Source organism: Mus pahari, chromosome 13 (genome assembly GCF_900095145.1).
Source record: "Mus pahari chromosome 13, PAHARI_EIJ_v1.1, whole genome shotgun sequence".
Taxonomy (NCBI): Eukaryota; Metazoa; Chordata; class Mammalia; order Rodentia; family Muridae; genus Mus; species Mus pahari.
In genome coordinates, this window is record NC_034602.1 from 42,547,673 (window position 1) to 42,554,245 (window position 6,573).

The following is a 6,573-nucleotide window of genomic DNA, read 5'->3' on the forward strand; positions in this document are numbered from 1 at the left end:
CCCTTGTCAAAAATCAAGTGACCATAGGTGTGTGGATTCATTTCTGGATCTTCAATTCTATTCCATTGATCTACTTGTCTATTGCTGTACCAGTACCATGCATTTTTTATCACAATTGTTCTGTAGTACAGCTTAAGGTCAGGCATGGTGATTACACCAGAGGTTCTTTTATTGTTGAGAATGGTTTTTGCTATCCTAGGTTTTTTATTATAGGACTCTGGATAATTTCTTAAGCAATGCAATTAAACATAAGAAACTATAATTAATGGTCTTCAAAATAAGTCATTCTTTGTATCCAACCATTTTGAATTTTGACATCATTATCATTTGAACATTAAAATTAGACCTTGGCATTCAATGCACTGCTTCTATTGATACTGTTGTAGGTTCTAGGTAAAATGTTCTTCATCTTCAATCTGCATGTTGCCTCAATCACTAATATTAAAATGAACCTTGTTTTCCTTAAACTTAGAAGGATAACAGTCATTTGAAAGTTATCCTTCTAAGTTTGTAGAGTCAGTAGCCCATCTTGCATTCAATCCACACAATCACTGTGAAGGCCATACAGTTTCACAAAGGAAATCGGATGGATTTCAGCAGAGAGCATCAGTGTCTAAGTCCTGAAAATTCTACCTGAGTCACTGTGTAAGGTGACATCATCCTTCAGACATCCTCAAGGCCATTGCCATCTATCTGTCAAGTTTTAAGACAGTTATGTGTGATTTGTCAAATTTTTCTACTAGTGCCTAATTTAATTCAGCGAGGCAGTGCAGTTCTATTAACTTCCCGTATATTTAATGTGACCAGGAAACTTTTGTCCCTGGGCAAGATCCGGAATTAGAAGGAAGGATCAAGCTGAGGCAATCAGAACAACCACTTCTGTTCAGGCTTTGCATAGGGAAAGTATGTCTTTCTATTGGGAATTCCAAACACAGTTCATTATAGCCAAGGCTACTTTTGCCTCAAATTATCATCTATGCAGCTTTTTCTTCAATGCAACAAACTTAGCTGCATGGGTCTGTGGATATAAATAGTCTATTTTAGAAGAGAAAATCACCTGTAGAGGTTATCTGTAAATGTGATGAGAGGCGGTAGGGGAAGGATTTTCATCTTCCTTGATAGGGTTGTCTCCTCACCAGTAAGGTGTCCCTCTTGGGCTAAAGAGATATCACATCCTGGGATTCCTTTATGCTATTCTGAATTTCAATTCTACTTCACTTATTGTTTAGGAAAGGCCTTTACAAAAGTCAGTGGTGGAAGCAACATAGCTGCTCTGGCAAGGGATCCTATCCACAGACCTAGGTCTGTGTGATCTGGCTGAAAGGTAGACATGCCACACACCTTTAATACCTCTGACTAGAATACAGACATACACAAAGCACACACCTGTAATCCCAAACAATGAAAGTAAATTTAGTTTGTAGAAGGAAGCATCCATGATTGAAAGTGACATCTAATTCAGGCACAGACAAAGTGATGAATTGGAGAAAGATTTGACAGAGTCAGAGATAGAATATGCCCAACTCTTAGGAAGACAGTGCAGGAAAGAGGGACTACTTAAAACCAGGGGGGAGAGAGAGAGAGAGAGAGAGAGAGAGAGAGAGAGAGAGAGAAAGAGACAGAGAGAGAGCAGATTTAAATAAATTCAGTCAGGGCAGTTCATTCAGGGCAGTTGAGTTCTGTTCAGTTTGTGCAGTTTGGGCAGTGTAAGTCAGCAGAGACAGTTGGAGCCAGAGAATAAGAAGGAGTCAGAAGGTTAGAACAGATTGCCAGAGCTAGTGTGAGGCCAAGAAGAGCAATTCAGTGAGAAGCTGAGAGAAGCCTGTATGAATTAGTGAGCTCAGAGAGGAGTTTGGAACAGAACAGCTGAGTTGAACCTGTCAGTGAGAGTTCGGGGAGAGTACGTGGTAAGGAGGCTGAAACATTCTAGGCCTAGGTTAGTAGACAGATGCTGGAGCTGAAACATTCAAATTTGGGCTAATGGAAGATTGGATTATACAGAGACTAGTGCAAGGGCTAGGTAGAACCGAGAAATAAACACTCTGGTTTCAACCTTCATCATGTATTTGGACAGCTTGGGTATGGCTCTCATCTCATCTCTTCATCTGAGGAAATAAAAGTTACTTTTACAGACACTGACTCTTTAGAGGTAAGCAAAACCATTATGGGTAGGAGAAGAGAAAGCATTTGAATCATGAGGGATTTTATGGGAGCTGGCAAGTAAAAGCGAATCAGAAGCCATAAGAGTTTCAGGTGAAAAAAGTGAATGATTCAAGAAAGTAGATAATGGTAATGAATAAGAGGAATAATATGTGTGAGCTAACTTCTCTGTTCTCATAATTGGAATCCATTTTTAAAAACGAATATAAACTTAGCCCCAAATCTTAAGTAATTGTTATTGACCATGTTCGGTGAGTAAGAATTCAGTCAAATGCGTTTCACAATTTAAAATGAACAGTAATATTAGAATTGGACCACCACATAAAGATGAATAAACAAGTCTATTTTAGAGTATACATTAACCAGCAGATGAGTTTTAACTGGATGGGGGCTATATTGAGCTAGTTTCTGAAAAATAATTTTCTCCTAAGATGTTCAGGTAATGATTCTTTATATTAACATTTCTCATTTTGACTTCAAAATTTATTTCATGAGGTTTGGAAGTGGCTCCATGGGTAAAGTGGTTGCTACATGGCATGATCTGAGTTCAATTCCGAAGTCCCATGCGCAAGACATGCACAACTGTAACACTAGCCCTGGGGGTGTCAGGATAAGGGGAGAATCCCTCAGCCTCTTGCTGGCTAGCCAGTCTATGCAAGTGATGAGTTCCAGGATCAGAGAGAGACCTTGTCTGTACATAAAGTAATGAGGGATGGGGGAAAGATTCTGGATGCTGACCGTTATACTATACATGCCACAGGTAAACACAGAAGAGCATCCTCACCCCAGCCAAGAGCATTCCCTAGAAACAGTAGACAGACATAGACAAGACACAGACACACACGCAGCCATGCACAGACACAGACGCAGACACAGACACACCTCTTAGCCCACATGTACTGTGTTGCTCAATATATGGCTGCTACGTGGATTCCGGCTAAAAATATTCTTCAACCCTTCAACATAAAAAAAAAAAAACAAAAAAAAACAAAAAACAGCATGGCCCCCTAATTGTGCGTTCATTCTGAGTATCCAGGCTGAGACCTCCATAAATAACTTTTGTTGTAACAAAAATTTACTTACTTGAGCCTATCCTTTAAAGACAGATTGGTGTTCAAAAGCTTTGGTATCCTGTCATGCTGGGCAAGTTACTCTGTTTCCATGGACATCAGTACATCATCTCTCAAAATTCGCTTTTGATGAGGATTGATGATATACTTCATATCTCAGAAAAATGCTTAGCACATAAATCCTCCAAATACTAACTTTTTCTCTGAATTCTTTGTTACCCAGCCTCTATTAACCAAGATCTTAGAAAAACTGTGACTTCCTGCATAGTCATCAAGCCTGATAATTTATGCTCCTCCTGATGACCCTGAAATGCATTCTGAATAATTAGAGAAAGATTAAATTATAATCAGTTTAGTTGCAGTGTTAAGTGTATTTTAATTTATTCTCATTCTTTTAAAATTTTGTAATCCTTCTACATGTGGCAACAATTAACAAAAAATATTTGATTAGCTAGAACATGGCATTTCCTATCTGATGAATAAAGAGTTATTGTATATTGTTGGATCCATGTTCTATCCTCAGAGAACTGAAACCTTTGGTGAATGGGTACATTTCACATTGGTCTGTTATCTATTCTCAGAACCAATGTATTGACGTATTGCCTGTTAGAAATTCTAGAATGAATCTTTGATATCCTTGAACAAGAGTCAGAGAGTCTGCATGATATCCTCTGTGACTATTGCTTTGATCACAGGTCTTATTCCTGGCCATCTCTTCTGATTGAGATCTGATATGGAAGTAAGCCTTCCAACATAAAAGTTGTCCTCTTTCTGTGACTTTCTGAAGATAGGCATCTTAACACTCACAATCAGGGTTTCATCTACTTTTGCCCCGATAAAGGATGTTGCAGGTTGTTTTCAAAGCGTTTAGTCCAACCTAATAGCGATATAGCTCTTACTGCTTGGGTTAGTTAGGATTTCCATTGCTGTGAAGAGACACCCTGATCAAGGCAATTCTTATAAAGGACAAGATTCAATTGGAACTGCCTTACAGGTTGATGTTCTGTCCATCATCATCATGGTGGGAAACATGGAAGCTTCCAGACAGACACAGTACTGGAGATGATGGGAGATTTACATTCTATTCCAAAGGTAACCAGGATAGGACTGTCTTCCAGGCAGCTAGGAGAAGGCTCTCAAAGCCCACCCCCAAAGTAACACACTTCCTCCTACAAGGCCATGCTTACACAACCAAGCCACACCTCCTAATAGTGCCATTCTCTGGATCAAGCATATTCAAAGCACCACATTCTACTCCTTGGCCCCCGTAGGATTGTTCAAACATATGAGACTATGGAGGCAATACCTAGCCATAGCATAATGCAAAACACATTTATCCTAGTTGCAAAAGTCCCATAGACTGTAACAGTCTCAACAATGTTTAGTGTCCAAAGCTCAAAGTTTCTTCTGAGATTCATACAATCGTTTAACTGTAATCCCCTATAAAATAAAAATAAAAAAGCAGATCACATACCTTCAACATCACAGGATAAAGTCTAATCTAGGCTTTTTGATACTTCTTTCGTCAATGTAGTTTATCTGAATCTTTGTACTTTCGCCTCGGGCAGACACTTAAGACAGGGCAAAAAGCAACCATATTCTTCACCAAAATATCATAGGAGCAGACTCTAGGCCACATACTAATATTCTTTGAAAACTCTTGAGCCAGGTACACACAGTTCCACACCTTCCCCCTTAACAACAACGTCTTCCATATTCCTATTAGGATGACCCTTTAGGCCCCCCTTGAAGCATTCCACCCCTTTCCAAATCCAAAGTCCCCACATCTTCATTCCTCCAAATAAAAACATGGGTAGGCTTATTCCATCAATGCCCTACTCCTGGTACCAACTTCTGTCTTAGTATTTCCATTCCTGTGAAGAGACACCATAACCAAGGCAACTCTTATAAAGGGCAACATTTCATTGGGACCGGCTTAGAAGTTCTGAGATTCAGTCCAATATCATCATGGTGAGAAACATGGCAGCTTTCAGACAGATATGGCGCTAGAGGAGCTGAGGGTTCTATATCTTGTTCCAAACAGGACCAGGATAAGACTGGCCTCCAGGCATTTAGGAGAAGGCTCTTAAAGCCCACCCTCAGAGTGATATACTCCATCCAATAAGGCCACAGCTACTAAAACAAGGCCACGCCTCCTAATAATGCCACTTCCTGGGCTAAGCATATTCAGTCCTCTAGCCAAAGCACAGTTCTTCAACTATTGTAGACAAGTTTTGTATTTGTTAAACCCAATGTATATTGTAGGATAAACTAAATTCTCTTGAAACCTTGATTTTGGTGTACTTAAGTGGTCAATTGCAATATTTTAACAAATATGTATTTTTTTTTTAAATTTGACATTTGAGTAGAATAAGGTCACCTAGCAGAACAAATTAAATTTTGTTAATATAAAATGTTAAAATTCATGGCTTTTTATAAAATTGAAGCTATTTGCATGCTTTTTCCATATTGACATATTAGTCATAAAGATGCCATATTAAACACGAATGTTGGGCAATGTTTAAGAGTACTTTATGTATTTTATTTAGCTATTAATATTTCTAGTAACAGACTTTATGTAAATGCATATAAGCATATCTACCCTTAGTAACTTAATGTTTTCCTTTATTGAATGGAAACTTGCTTTCTTTAGAATGTCTTCATTTTAAATTTCTGTTAAATTTTATATTGCTAAAAGATACAGGGTTAAACTTTCTTATTTAGATAATGATAACTAGGATGGCTATGAAATGACAGCTTAAATATGCTGAGAGTTATTAATTTTGTAAGTTGCTGAAGATGTGGTATTGAGGTTCTTGGTAAAAAGAAGTACTGGACAGCAATGTGCTGTGGCTGGAGATGTAGCTCAGTTGGTAGAATGCTCGCCCAGCACAGGAAACACCAAGAAGTGAGAATAACACAGGGTCTATACCACAATTGTTGACATAGGTCCAGAGAGATTAACTGTCAGTCAAACAAGTAGCTTTCACAGTGTACTCCATGGTGTATTGTGTTCTATAATACCTTTGGGGACCCTGTGAGGATGCATAGAGGGAGCATGAGAAAGCAGAGCCCCAGGGCACCCCAGTTTTTATTGGTCGTATATATTAGGAATTCAGAAAAAATTCATTGAAAGTGAGATTCTCGCTAAAAAAAGAAGTAGAAAACCACTGAGTAATTGGGACCTCATTACCAGAGAAGAAGAGTATCATGGATCCTTTGGGGAAATGAAGATGAACTTACATTCTATTTAACTTAAAAAATGAGTTATTTAAACACAGAGAGAGAGAGAGAGAGAGAGAGAGAGAGAGAGAGAGAGAGAGAGAGAGAGAGAGAGAGAGAG

At 38.6% G+C, this 6,573-nt stretch overlaps 1 pseudogene; it reads left to right on the forward strand.

Moving 5' to 3' along the window:
• The window catches only part of LOC110330296, a 78,657-nt pseudogene that overhangs the window by 16,030 nt on the left and 56,054 nt on the right, over positions 1–6,573 (forward strand).